The sequence below is a fragment of the Macadamia integrifolia genome, chromosome 1 (genome assembly GCF_013358625.1).
Source record: "Macadamia integrifolia cultivar HAES 741 chromosome 1, SCU_Mint_v3, whole genome shotgun sequence".
NCBI lineage: Eukaryota > Viridiplantae > Streptophyta > Magnoliopsida > Proteales > Proteaceae > Macadamia > Macadamia integrifolia.
Genome location: NC_056557.1, coordinates 9,731,259 through 9,746,334, shown reverse-complemented (window position 1 = coordinate 9,746,334; position 15,076 = coordinate 9,731,259). Strand labels below are relative to the sequence as shown.

General features: G+C 34.8%; 1 long non-coding RNA gene across 1 annotated transcript; it reads right to left on the bottom strand.

Annotated features, from left to right (window-relative positions):
- Window positions 1–10,693: 10,693 nt before the first annotated feature.
- On the bottom strand, window positions 10,694–14,795 carry LOC122074429. Its single transcript, XR_006138969.1, has 2 exons — window positions 14,553–14,795; window positions 10,694–11,391 (listed from the first exon to the last, which is right to left on the bottom strand). It is a non-coding gene; the product is annotated as an uncharacterized LOC122074429 (long non-coding RNA).
- Window positions 14,796–15,076: the final 281 nt, after the last annotated feature.

The window sequence follows — 15,076 nt, the reverse complement described above, 5'->3', positions numbered from 1 at the left end:
TAGCTTTCGTAATTTAAGGCACCATTTGACAAAGTTCCGTTTTTGCAGTTTATGTGTTTTTTTGTTTCTAGAAATGAAGAAACAACTTAAAGAGCATTTGATAAAGTTATTCTGTTTCACACGTTTTTAGAAATATAAATCAAAATTTATGTTTATTTACAATTCTATAAATGACTTTGTTGAACTAGGGGGGACTTGTTTCATCGTTTCTAAAAACGAATTTGAGAGAGAAAAAAAAAAAACTATTATGCCCAATAAATCTCTCAACTATTTAAACCTAAAAAGAGGCAATCAAACACTCTTTTTTTTTGGGTATCCGATAATACTATTGGGTTTTTTAGTGGCATTATGTCTATAAAAAACGTTTCGAAAAACATATTTATCAAACACCAAAAAATCTATTTTTGTTTCCTAAAAGGGGAAAAGTCATTTCTGTTGTTTCTAGACATAAAAACAACAGAAACGTCATCAAACGGTGCCTAAATGATTCTCTATAGATGCCATTAGATGAAAAAGAAACTTACCTCATGGGAGTTGCCTTTTATTGAATCATGTCCCTTAATTAATTCAAACAAGTTAAAGTTCAATTTTCTCTCTAATAGATGATATTCTTTGTTTAGTTGCTTGGTTATATTCTAAGTTGGGCAACACTTATTCACTATCGTAACCCTATAACCTCTTACATCACATGCAGTCATCAGCGTTGATACCAAATCAGAATAATTAACTTAAATAAATTTAAAATAATTTTATCAAAGTCATTTGATTAAGACCATAAAAGGCCACTAAGGCAGGTTACATCATAAAAAAGTGAGGGAGGTCTTGACTCCTGACCCCTCCAAACTCCAAAAGGGAGGATTAGAATAAAAGGCTTATTTGATACCAACAAAATTCTTTTATTTTTAACTTCATGAAATCCAATCCAAACAATTTATCAAAATAGTCTCTTTTTTTGAGAATTTCCTTAAAATATGTTATAGGGAGGATTGTTCCAAACTCCAAAAGAGAGGATTAGATTAAAAGGCTTAATTGTTACCAACATAATTCTTTTGAAGCCCATGAACCAATCTAAACAATTGATCTATTTAGATCAAGGATTTAGTTTTTTAATCGATAGCAGAATTGGTCTTGGCTGAAACTGATATGATCTCAATCTAGGATCGGCTGTATCGGATCAGTCAATATTATCCCTACTTTTCATAAAAATTAGGTTTTTTGACGATTTCACCCCTAATACCGATATGATACCTAATCTTAAATCGACCAAGTATTAAGATGGTCTCAGCCGATATCAATACGATACGACCTTTCCAATACCAATACCTAAAACCGTGATTTAGATACTTTAATCACTGAAAAATTAAGCAAACAAGGGCATTATTTGAGAATTTGTTATATGGTGTATGAAGGATTGCAGATATACATAACCTAAAGGCTAATATGAAACAAAATCAAACAAGCCTGTTGACTAATTAACCTGCAACCGGCCTAACCCATTGCCAACTGTACTGATGACCCCAATGAGGCAGAATGTCTAGGGCCCACCATATCTTCACCGAAAGAAAACTTTGATTTCTTTGGTTTAAAAGAAGTGGAATACTTCGCTTATTATATGTCTATTTCATGGCACAACTTTTGACTTGGAAAGCAATTCTAAGACTGAATTGTGAATATTGATTAAAAAAAAATATATTTCTAGGGTTCTTGGTAGCCCACTAAACTTTCATCTTTCATCATCTGAATCTGCTTCTAGGAGGAAGGTGCGGTCAGCACAAGTTGACCAACTGGTTCATTTGACTGTTTGATAGGGGAGGATCTTGCCTTTTCACATTGTTCTCACCATTTATGGATTTTATGCAACAAATCTATGCTGATACAAGGTGTGGGTTATTCTTATCATCTATGCAATGTTGTGCGTGTGTGTGTGTGTGTGTGTGTGTGTGAGAGAGAGAGAGAGAGAGAGAGAGAGAGAGAGAGAGAGAGAAATTTTTTAAGATGAATAATTAAGGCATATTAATATATGGGAGAGGGATCAGTAGAGTGTAGTTTTCCATCAATGAGGGGGTGAGAAATTGAATCACCCAGTGTGGAGATTTTGATTAGGAAAGAGAGTATGAGTTCTAAGAAGAGATTATGAGAAGATTATGAAAGAATCTGTACACTGGTGTCGTTGTAATGTATTTCCATTAAACATATTTAGGTTCTTAATTAAAAAAGAACCTAATAAAAAAGGTAACATGATATCAAGATTCTTAGGTTTCTCATATGCCACTAAATCTTAATAGTGATTGGCACGTTCCCATGACAAGTAGTTTATGATAATGGTTTTTAATTTTTCAAACAAGAAAAGAGTTTTACGATGCCAATAAGGGAAAAAGGTGGCATGCGATGGTAATGAGGTGTACACATCCCTTCATAAGTTTTATCTCCTCTCCTCATTTAATGACGTGAGTTTTCTTAAATACAAATAGATATTGATCAGAACTACTTTCTCGTTTAAAGTCATCAACCTATCACTCTTTAATCATCTTGTTGTTTTTATTATGCAACTGTTTTGCCTTGTGTTTAAAAATAATGATTTAGTAAGGATATAGTCGGGTTTCATTGACCTTCACATGAATTAGATAGGAATCATAAGGACATTATTGTCAAATATAAAGGGGAAACATTTGAGTTAAAAAAATCTAAGTATCATTACTAAATTGATAATGTCCCTTAAATATTCTCCTTCTAAATGAAAAAGTTCCCCATGATGTCAGTTAAAATCAAACACGAATCCTCTTCATCTGATTGTACCCTGTAAGTCTGTAACCCTATCTCACACCATTCATTGGATGTGGGGACGATATCTCATAGACGATGTGAGATGGGGTTGTACAGCCAAATAGAGAGGAATCAAATTCATTAAGATCATTATTTCACATGGGTTTTTCTAATTGTTTTCTCTCTTCTACCCTGTCCATGTAAGTCTCATATGATTATAAATTTATAACATTTCCCACAATAACTCCCAATGGTGTGATGTGAGAAACTCTCCTACACTGGCATCGTGGGAGATTTTTTCCTTCAATTTAATTTATAAAATAGATATTGTCATGTTGTGCATGTTACGAATTGATTATTTGATGTTCCACCAAATCCCACTTTACGGATGTCCACTTTCCACAAATTTAGTGTTGCTTTTCCTTTTTATATTACTGAAAAGGGAAATCTTTATGAACAATTTGTTTAGGCCATGCATATACACCAGGATTTAGGGGACGGTGTTGGTATTGGTATTGGTATTGGTATTGATATTGGTATTGATATCGGTATTAGTATATCGATTTTGATCGGATCGATGGATATCGATCTACTTTGCTCCTGCTTTTTTTAAAAACATTAATTATTTTACTATTTTACCTTTAAACCGATACGGATAACCAATCTAGATCGGTCAGGAATCGAAGATCGGTCTCAGCTGATACAAATCCGATACAACCAATATGGCCGATCTTAGATCGATACTTGAAACCATGGTATACATAGTCGTGTCTTTAAATTATTGGATGGGGGTAGAGTGATAAAAGTAATCGGGCAATCTTGTACACCCAAATTCAATTTGATTATTTCTGTAAACATAAACATTGGATGGGTAATTTTGTAAACCAAAGCCCAATTTTGAGTAATCTGGTAATTCTCTCTAAAAGTATAACAACACGTCTCTTCTCTCACCATCCGACAGTTGAAGATACGATTAAGTAAATATATGTCCATGCATAAAACCTTTACGAGAAATTATTCCTCAAAGATGTGATGTGTTGGTGCTTAACACCATTTCTCACCTTGATATATTTAATGTTCCATCTATTGGAAGGAGTAGCTGGAGTCCAACAAGAAGGAGCCCCAGGTTATTTGCTATCTGTTGATATTGCCGATCATAAGTGAGAAGGTTGAAGGGGTTTTGGGAGGTGAGGGAAAAGGAGATGTGGAAGTTTGCTCCTTTTAGGGGAATCAGGAAAGAAATTTGAAATATGAGACTCGAGATAAATATAAGACAAACACAGTGGAGTTCCAGACAAAATTTTCCTACAAATCAGGTAATTTGTAGATGTCGAAATAAAATCCCGTTATAATTTAAAAAGGTATTTTAGAAAATACTAAAACCTAAGGCATATTTACAAACTCATAAAAAAAGGGGATTATTCTATTTCATTGCATATGATTACAAGGTAGCAGGAATTCCTATTGCCGGATTTATAGAAAAAATAATTTTCAGAAATATAATAATTCCCTTCAAGAAAAGATAAACTCCTTGACTATATGTGTGCATGTCTTTTCTTAACCAACCTTTTATGAACAACGACATATCATATGAACTTCTACCTAAAAGGACAAATCATAATGTCTTTCCATTTGTTAAGTCATCATTTTCATTATTAAAAAAGCTATTGTAATTAATAGAACCTAACCACACCTAACAAAAGAAATATTTTGGTATTTTGATGTTTTGTCTAAATCATTAAAAATAATGTATCTAATGCACGAGGTTCTCGCTACTGCAAGATTTAGAATGAATCATAATATATGCAATATTACTCTTGCTTAGTGCAGAAACGATATCCTAACTTAAACCTGCAACTATTAATCCTTAATGAAACAACGTTATCGTGGCATCGAATTCATCATTCATTAAAAATTAACCCTATTGTAAAAACCTAATCTAACATAAAATGCAGCAAACCAACCATAACTTGTTGTGGTACCTTACTTGTGAAGAAATTTGTTCCTTTTGACATGCTCTCTTATCCCTTGGAACAAACCAACCCTAACTTGATGTGGTTCCTTACCTTTAAAGAAATGTGTTCCTTTTAACATACTCACCTATCCCTTTCCTGCTTATCCTTTGGAGATGGCAACAGCATATATCTCATCTTGCCTTGGGAATTGGGAGGCTTATATGACTTACATTTGTGGATAAACACTTCTTTAAAGAGCCATAACTCTTTCATTCCCAAAGAACATATTCCAGAAAACAGTTAAGAATGAGATAAGTTTTGGGAATTTCTTGATTCCTTTGGATCCTTACTTTTCTTCTTTGAAGAATAAAAACAATCAAATATCAACCAAAATTACAAAGAAGAATGGGTCTGGTCAAACCGGTTCACTGACCAACTAAATTAGGGTTCTTTCATGGTCTAAAGTCGCCTTAATTGGATTTGGCAAACCCATTAGAATCCAATTACTTGTGAGAATGGTCTTTATAAATATATATATATATATATTTGTACTTACTTGTGAAATGGGTTGAAGTCAAGGATTTTAAATTTGAAATCGGGGTTTGAATTGGCTAGTGATTGGACTATTCACATCTGATGTGGAATTATTATTTTTGCATGAAAACCCATAAGTAACCTATGCTAATAGTCAATTTAGTAGGTAATCTCATTTTGAGATATTTTTATATTTGTTACTTGATTGATTCAGTTCATAATTCAGATCACTACTCCGATTTAGATTAACCCGACCGATCCAACTCTATATTTTCTTACTCTTGGAGCATCATGGTTTTGATTTTTTGGATATATTGACCGTTGTTTTAAGAACCATTCCATCGATATGAGATCACTGAGTATCAATAATCAATATTGGCCAAAATCAATATTGATACATATCGATAGATTACAGATTTGATACTGATATTTGAAACCATGTTAAGCATTGTAGGATTTAAAAAAAAAAATAACAACCCAATGCAAGAGGCTCCTGCTATTACAAGATCTGGGAGGGACAAGTGTGTACGCAGCCTTTAACTGCAAGCTCTAGAAGATTGAAAAGTGACCTTTTAATTGTGAAAGGGAGTTGTTGAGATGTGGGCTGATAGTAATGGGTTGGGGTCACCTGATAATACAAATGCTTTTTTTCTTTCCTTCCGTTTGAGAAAACAACAAACAAGCAAACAAACCATATTTCAAGTTCAAACTGAAAAATGGAAAAGCATAATTGAAGAAGAATGTGCACTCTCCTTTACAAAATAAGTAAAGTGTTGTTTTCAATCATTGTGGTCCAACCAGATTACTTTAATCAATGGTGTAGGTAGAGATAGAGCTAATGGCTTAGGTTAAACAACAATCATAATTCATATGTAAAAATAAGAAAAAAGGTTTCTATGAGGGAATGTGGCCCTACACTTAGACACATGGAGATAAAATGATCGGCCTGTCTTCCATAAAATAGAAAATGACATCTCTGTGGATGCTTTCTCCTATATTCCCATTGGCCCTCACACACTTGTATAAACTATGGCACCATTTGACAATGTTTCGTTTCTGCTGTTTCTGTATTTTCTTGTTCCAAAAAACGAAAAAATAATCTAAAAAACGTTTAATAAAGTTGCTATGTTTCACCTGTTTCTAGAAACATAAATCAAAATTTTTTCTTATTTGCAATCCTAGAAACGATTTTGATGAAACAAGTCCAAAACGAATTCAAGAGAAAAAAAATGGAGTTGTGCCTGATAAATCTCTTAACTATTTAAACCTGAAAAGATCCAACTGAACCCTCTCTCTCTTTTGGGCATCTAATGATACTATTGGGTTTTTTAGTAGCATTATGTCTGCAAAAAATATTTCGAGAAATAAGTTTATCAAACACCAAAAAATCTGTTTTTGTTTCTGGAAACATGAAAATCCGTTTCTACTGTTTCTAGACACAAAAACATTATCAAACGGTGTCTACATTTCTCCACAGAAAACACTTCCCGATAAGAACATATAATCTGGCTGACCACTGACTACCATTTTACTCAAGGAAACATGTAATTGAAGGAGGCAATGCATGGTCAAGGGTACACTCTTTAGATTTGTTTTTAGCTAAGGATTTTCAATAGATTGGGTATGAAGTAGAAAATCCTAATAAAAGGAGCCGAACTTCTAAAAAGAGTTGAACTTCGCCTTGGATGACTTCTTCTCTTCTGGAGAGATTGAATATGAAGTAGAAAGTCTTAATGGAAGGAGCCAAGACTTCTAAAAAAAAAAAAAATTGAACTTGGCCTTGGGTGATTTTTTTTCTTATTTCCAAACTTAATAATTGGTATTCACTAGCTTTTAAAAAGCCACATATTGGTTAGATCTATTTGGAATTTGATGAATGGTAATATATGGAATACTAGCCTCCTTCTCTCCTTTCTCCCTTTGAATGATGTTAATTCTATTTTGTATATTGATATTGGATCTCAGCAGAACTGGTGATGGTGTATCCCTTCAAATTCAAGATCCCTAACCACTAACTTGGCTGCTAAATTTTTGAGTACTAATACACCTATTAACCTTACTGGATCATCCAACAAGTGTTCATGCTTATCTCCATGCTCACACTGGTGTCACTTCTCATGAAAACTCCATCTCCACCCAAAATTTGAGATTTTCTTTTGGAGAGTTTTCCAAGGAGGAATCCCAACCTTGGATGTCTTAGAAAGTGAGTGTCCATGGAGACTACTTGCGTCTTATGCAACTCCCAACACGAAACATTGTGGTACCCTTTCCTCTCCTGCGGCTTTACCAAACACATCTAGGTAGCTAGCCCTTTGGGTCTTCATACCGCTGCCCTTCATGCTTCCTCTTTTCAAGAAATAATATGTATTTCTTTAACTCTAACATTATTCCACCAAATAATCTTGAATATTTCTTCTCTATTTTTATAATTCTATGCTATTATATTTGGTTTCATAGAAACCGTATCATTTTTCGAAAGGAAAAACCTAATCCATACAAAATACTAGACCCGACCTTAAAATGGATCAACTTAATCCATGATGGCTCGTACTCATCCATGCAACATCAGGTACTAACGCTCCCTCCTACTTCCCCTACACTAATCCCTCTGTCTAATGCAACTATAATGGTATGTGATCTAATGAACAATCTATCCTCAACAATGACTAGTTGGGCGGTGGGGGTCTTACACAATGGGGTAAGTCACCTACTAATAACAGACTATCTGTTGACTGGAAATTCATGAAGGAGACGGGAGAGTAGGGGTGGACTTTGAAGGAAATCTAGACCAACTCTGAAGTTGTTCACCAGCTAACCTTTAACTTGAACAACCTTTTTTGGCCTAAGTGTGGGACCACTCTTTTTGAATGTATATAAATCCATGGCATGGCGAGGTACTTTGTATCCATAGCACAGGCAAATCTCCCTACTCACCTCTCAAATCATCTACCTAATGTGGTTATTCCCCTAATTACTGATATTTTTTTTTTTTTTGTTTCTAATTGAAAAAAAAAAACTTGCTCTTTGGCACAACAAAGCTAGTTTCTTCCCTGTTTATAACCTCCAATCATAAAAAAGAAGAATAAGATTACAAACAACTTTCGATAATCTTATACCTTTAACAGCCTTACATGTAGGAATTATGATGCGGTATATGTGCTCCATAGTTAGGAAGAGAGTTTAGTCTCACACTGGTAGTATATGACAGTTCGACTTATGACCTTGGAAAGAGCCTCGTCATCATGAAACTTGGGCTTTAGGTTGAATGGCATCAAATGGTATTAGAGCAGGTTGTCCATGCACCAACCATGTGAGGGTTCATTGCCCAAAACTAAAGAGAGTGGAAGAGGAATATAGTCCCACATTGGTTGGATATTATAGAACAAAGTTTGCCCATCCAATTGGATGAATGCAGCCAACTCAAAGCTCTATTTGCTTCAATCAAAAAATATTTGACAAAAATCAAGTTCCTCGTTATATATATTTATTAATTGTACATTTAGGTTGTGTTTGGTTTTTATTCTTGAAATAGATTCAGGATCTAGAACGAATCCTCAAACCCAATTCTTCATTATATTTTGCCTTCAAAATGCGTTTTCTAGACCCAAAAACTATTCTCAGAATGCATACCAAACATAGCCTTAGCTTTACCCTATTCTACTTCAGCGGTTAGGTTCAAGTGGTCTGGTAAGACTGGCTCACCCAGGTGACACGAATTGTGTATCTAACACAGTTTGGCAAAATGACCAATTAACAATTGGCCCAAGCCCATATAAAACTCAAAACTGGGCCAAATATTAGGCCCAAGAATTCATTAGACTGGGTTTTCGGCAAAAGGTCATAGTGGGCTAATTTGGTTCGGGCCAGCCCAGATGATAAAGCTGGAACTATACCATGATTTTCCCCATAGCCACAACGTGGGGCTTTAGATGTGCTCGGGTATCAAGAGGGTATGGTTGGAAAGATATTAAAAATCCTATAAGGGTTTGTGAACCCTAGAATGGTGGGTGAACAGTCCTCTATGGATGTAGAAAACTTTCTCTCTAAAATGAATTTTCTAACCCAAAAATAAGGATTAATAGTATTTGGAAGGTCTGGAACATGGCTTGGCTCCAATTTGGGCTGGAGATACAAGCCCATTCCAGCCAGATTAATAGGGCTGCGCAGGCTGACCTCTCAGCCCAGCAAAGATGTCAATGCTACATGGAACTACCAAAGTAGTGTTATCTTTATGTTCATTGTGTCTGTAAGGCTTAGTTTGTTTCCAGGTAAAAGCAATGTAAAAGAAAATGTTTCATGTAAATTCTTACTCTTTTTTTACAAGGTTTCCCTTGACCGCATGGTGAGGTTTACTACGTGATCCTAGCTAGGATCCAGAAACCCCTACCCCCAGCCCTCTCAGATCCTGCTCCTGCGTCCCTAACCCTCCAAAGTGAATGGATTTCCATTCACTGTGGATGCAGGGAAACTCGGTCTTACATCCCTTAAAACCTCAAGAGGGTTGCTCAATTGGCAAAGACCAATACCTCAAAATTAAGAAGTCATGAGTTCAACTCTCCTGGGAGCCTAACAGAATAAATAAAAAATAAATAAATAAATAAAAATTCTGGATCATGTTTTTCTTATACTTATTTAATCTTTAGATTTTTTTTGTTCACATGGTTTTAGTTTTTACCCGGAAATAAAGAAAAAAAATTTGACAAGAATAATTTGAATTTACTACATAAATACAGTTGGTTGAAAGATAACTAATGAAATTAATCACATAATAATGTTTAGTGGTGTGCAAATTGACCATACAAGGATTATATGTAGAACTCATTCTCGTAACACATTCAAATTCTATTAAAACTAGTTAATTAGAAGATATTCATATTAACTTCAAATCTTTCTTGGCTTCTTAATATGTGGCACCTTTCTAGTTTCAATCTTGTTTATGTCTAAAGCCCAAGACATGTCATTGACTATCAACTATTTTAGTTTTAGATCAAGATTATCAATTATATTGATCACTTAATTCTTTTTAAATACATATATTATCTTGGTTATACATTAAAATAAGGATAACTATTTTTTTTATTTAATTTTTATTTTCTGTGCGTCTTTGTGTGTATGCTGAGGTAGACCCACCACTATGATGGCTCGGAGGGGGATTGGGTGCTCGATGGGGCCCAGGGGGAGTAGGATAGGCGAGTGCCTTGGCTAGGCACCCAATGTGCAGAAGGGGACTCGAACTCGAGTACAAACCTCATACCAAGCTTTAACAAGTAAGGCACAAACCAATCGACTAAGTCACTTGTCCTCGGGGCAAACTTTTGTTTCCTTGTCATTGACATAAGCATTTTTTTGTGGTCCACCCTTTTCAAGCCATATGGAGTGTTAAGGAAACGTTTCAAGTGCCTTTAAGTTTTCCATTCAATTTTTAAAATTTCAAATTTGAATGACCATGTAATCTTATCCTATCTTTATAGCTGATCCTGTCTTTATAGCTGTATAGCAGTAACAATAAAACCTATGTAACTTATCCCTTTCTAATTCTATATAAATCAATACAATCCTCCTCAAAAATCAAGGAAAGAATTTTTCAAATCCAATCTTATTGTCTTTACATGGTATCAGACGACTAGCGTCTTTAATCTGGGAATCATATCTACATCCTTTGCCACCATCTCTGCTACCTCTTCTTCCCTCTCCTCCCCCATGCCATCATCTTACCCGAACTTCCAACATCATATTACCTTGAAACTTTCACCTAATAACTTTCTTCTCTGGTGCACGCAGTTGTACCTGCTTCTTCGCAGCCATGACCTTCTAAGATTCGTTGATGGCAACTCTTCTTCTCCTTCACCTGTTATCACTCTCGCCTACTCAAGAACCGTCACAGCCAATCCGGCATATGTGGATTGGTTCACAAGGACCGTGATGAGCTATTTACTTGCTTCTCTAACACCTGATGTGCTACCTTATGTCGTCGGACTCACCACTGTTGCTGAGGTATGGACTGCTCTTCAATCGGCCTTTAGAACTCTATCTCACACGAGTATCCTCCAGTTGCATATGCAGCTTCAAAACACTTCAAAGGGGGATATGACTGTCTCTACCTACCCTAAAGAAGTCAAATATATTGCTGACCAATTCACTGCAGCCAACAAACCTCTTTCCAATGAGGAAATGAATGCCATTGTATTTCGCAAATGTGGAATTCAATAAACTAAGGTTGTGTTTGGTATTGCATCATAGGTCAATAACGCATTCTAAGATGATAATTTTCATTGCTTTTATCATCGCAAAATGCATTATCGACCTCGAAAACATGCCAAGAACGCATATGAAACGCAGCCTAACTATCTAATGGGAGGTACAACTTATGAATTAATCACATATCAAATTTGCGTTATCATCTTAACTATGTGAACCAACAATTTTGTTCACATGGTTGATTGTGGATATGATATTTTCCTTTATGATAATTATATTACTTATGTGACATGTATTGTGCATAATACATAGAAGCCAATTTCATTTTTACTAAAACTTGACATGTGAACAACGAAGGTCCTTAGAATCAATTTGTCCGCAAATGTGCAAAGTTTCGACCATGTGGTTCCAAAGAAGAAAAATTAAGGCAAAACTCAAATAATGAAGTTTCCATAAGCCATGTTTGTTTTGAAATAAATAAATAAATAAATATTAAGAATATTATGTTTTCTAGTTGTCTGTTGAGCAATGGAAAAAAAGAAAAAAAGAAAAAAAAAAGTCAAAGAATGATTTTTCTTTCAAATTTTAATCGCATCAAAAAATGAAAAAAAAAAAAAAATTGCTTTCTTGTTTCCACAAAGTTTTCTTGAAAATCAAGATTTGTAATTTTTTTTTTTTTTTCTTTTCCTACTAATTTCTTGCGAAACAAACACAATCAAAGTGTCATTTAGTCTAGATCCATTATTGAAAACCTGAACTTTAGGATCCACCTTCCTTTAGTTTTATTATCATGGGCATATATTAGTCAACACATAAATAAAGATGTCTTTGTCCCTAAACAAGTGGACATCACACATTTTTTATTATTACAAATCACAAACTTATTAGTATCTTTTGTTGTACTCTATATGTTAATGTAATGTGAAAATTTTTAAGGTGCTCATACAACTAAAGTATATAATGGGAATCTGCTATCATGCGCACGTGGGCTCCAATAATCATATATAGGTTGAAAATTAATTGTTTTGGACTTATCACCATCATATGCTCACTTTGGTCTAAGTATGTCTCACATACTCCCATGTTCTTAGATTTCTTAAATGTGTTGGATTAATTTAATCCTACCACGATTGGTGGTTTCTCCCCAAAACTAAAGCCTTTTCTTAGTCAAGAAGAAATGTGAGAAAATAGTTGCACTAGCATGATTTGTAGGAGGATTCTTACCAAATAAAAAAACTAGTAAAAGGATAAAGAAATTTTTTTTTTTGATAGACAAAAGATTTCATCTTCCTCTATATTAAAAATGAGTGGATCAAAGAATTTTTTTTAGTAGTAGTATAGTTGTAGTAATATTGTAATAAGTGGGGTCCAGTGGGATCTCCTGTGCTGGTCCTTCGGTGGGTCTTCTTTGGCCCCCTTGTGGATCTCTCTATAATCCCTTAGTGGGTTTTGCCTGATCTAGTATCTCTTAAATTAGTACAAAAAATAAATAAATGAATACATAAACTACAACCCAAGTGAACACAACTAAGCTTTATCCATATTCAAGGATTTAGTTATCGACATTGATATTGGTCATCAGTGATATTGATACTTATTGGGCCATATTTCGACAATACGGGATCAAAACACTATTTTTCATCAAAAATCTGATGTTTATATTATATCAGCTGATCTATATCGATCATGGTCGGTAACAATATGAATCGATTGATACAATCCATTCAATGTTGATACCTAAAACCGTGCCCATATTATGTTCATAGATGTTATGAATAGTTGAACACCTTGCCAATTAGGCTGGTTGGATATCTATATTATATTGAAGAATCAAGTCCATACTACTCATTCATGACCTGAATTCATAGTTTGAACATAAAAAGCAGATGGGAGAGCCATCCATTAAGGAATCCTACAGGATTGTTTGCTCTTTTATATGACACTAAATTATCTTTCAAATGAACAAAGTCATTTTCTATGGTTGGGAGTTCTCCTCAAAAGAAATATATTCAACAAAGAGAGAATCTATTCTTAAAATGGACTATCAAAGTATCTCTCTTATTCTTAAAAAAAATTAATGATGCAACTCAATAAGTTCAATTGAAAGAAAATTATATGTTGATTTATTTCAAAAAATAATGAAAAATTGAAATTGAAGTTATACCAAAGAGGGCCTTCGGCTTCGAGGGTCAAAACATAACAACTTAACTCTGTTAATATTTAAGAAAAAAAAATTGTTCATTAAAAAACACTAAGCTCCGTCCAATTAAATGAGATTAGTTGTTAACTCTCCTCTCCTACCTAGGATTGAGAAGGGCAACACAAAAGCCTTTATTGGTTTTTTTTTTTTTTTTGGGTACAAGCCCCACCCCAGGACTAGATAAGAGACCCACAAGGGATCACACAAGGAGTTCACTGGGCCATACTTATTACTAAGCCTTTACATTGTTGTATATGGAATTATTGGCTTGTATCTATGGAAGAGTACTGTATTTGCAAGCGTGACTCCTACACTTGTGCAAGGCCCAATGGAACCACATATGAAAGCATCAATAGGGTGAATATTTCCACATTTTATATGGGAGCAGACGGTCATTTCGTCCCTCTTTGTGTTTAGATACAACTCCTACGCTCGCCACAAGAAGTCCTTCCCCCTTACCCCACCTTTTTTTTTTTCCCCGATTACAATCAAATAGAGCAAAAAGGATTAGTACCCGTGTGTTTTTAGACTTGGCTCTTCTGTGGTGTAACATGGTGTTTGGCATACATTCAACGCCCAGAAACATTTTGGGTTGCATTTGATCGTATTGGATTCTGTGTCTGAACGTTTCTGATCATTAAATACATACCAAAGGCTCTGTTGCACCACAAAAGAATTCAGTTCTGTTTAGTGTCTGCGATCTCAGTAAGAGTAAGAGAATCTATTTCAAAATTAGAGAAACCCTAAAGAGCAAATCAAATAAAAAAAAACACTTGCAAATCTCAGTAAAAAAAAAAAGGCAATAATATGCACAGTTGATTCGAAAACAAGGTATATTGAGAATATGCATTTTCCTTTTTTTCTATATTCCCTAAATTTGAAGATACACATGTTCCTCTTACCAATTCAAAGGGAAATCGCAGCAAGGACACATTCGATCGAACCTTCTGTGAGGTTCACGAAGATGCCATCGTCGTCTAGAGGTTCCGTCAACTTCGCAAGGATTCCGTTGCTTCTCACACAGTCGATCGAACCTTCTGTGCAGATGAAGACGATGAAGAGGATGAATTGAAGATGGAAAGGGCTTGGATGAAGACAGAAGATTAGATTGAAAGTGGGAAAGAGAACACCTCGTTGCAGTTAGGGCTTATCCGAGACGCTTTTGGATGAAAGAGACGATGAGAGGATTTTCCCCTTTCAAACTCATTTTAAGTGAAGGGTATTTCGGTCACTTCACTTTGTTCTAGGGGGTATTTTAGGAATAAAAAAAATGACCTCACCATATGACGGATTCAAACTCACGTAATTTGTTTAAACCCTTGGATTCACGCGTAATTTCGACGAACTATAGGGGAGGGATGTAATTTTCCCTTTTTTTTTTTTTACTGTCACAGTGTTTCTCACGGTGTCTGGTGTTTAACGGCCG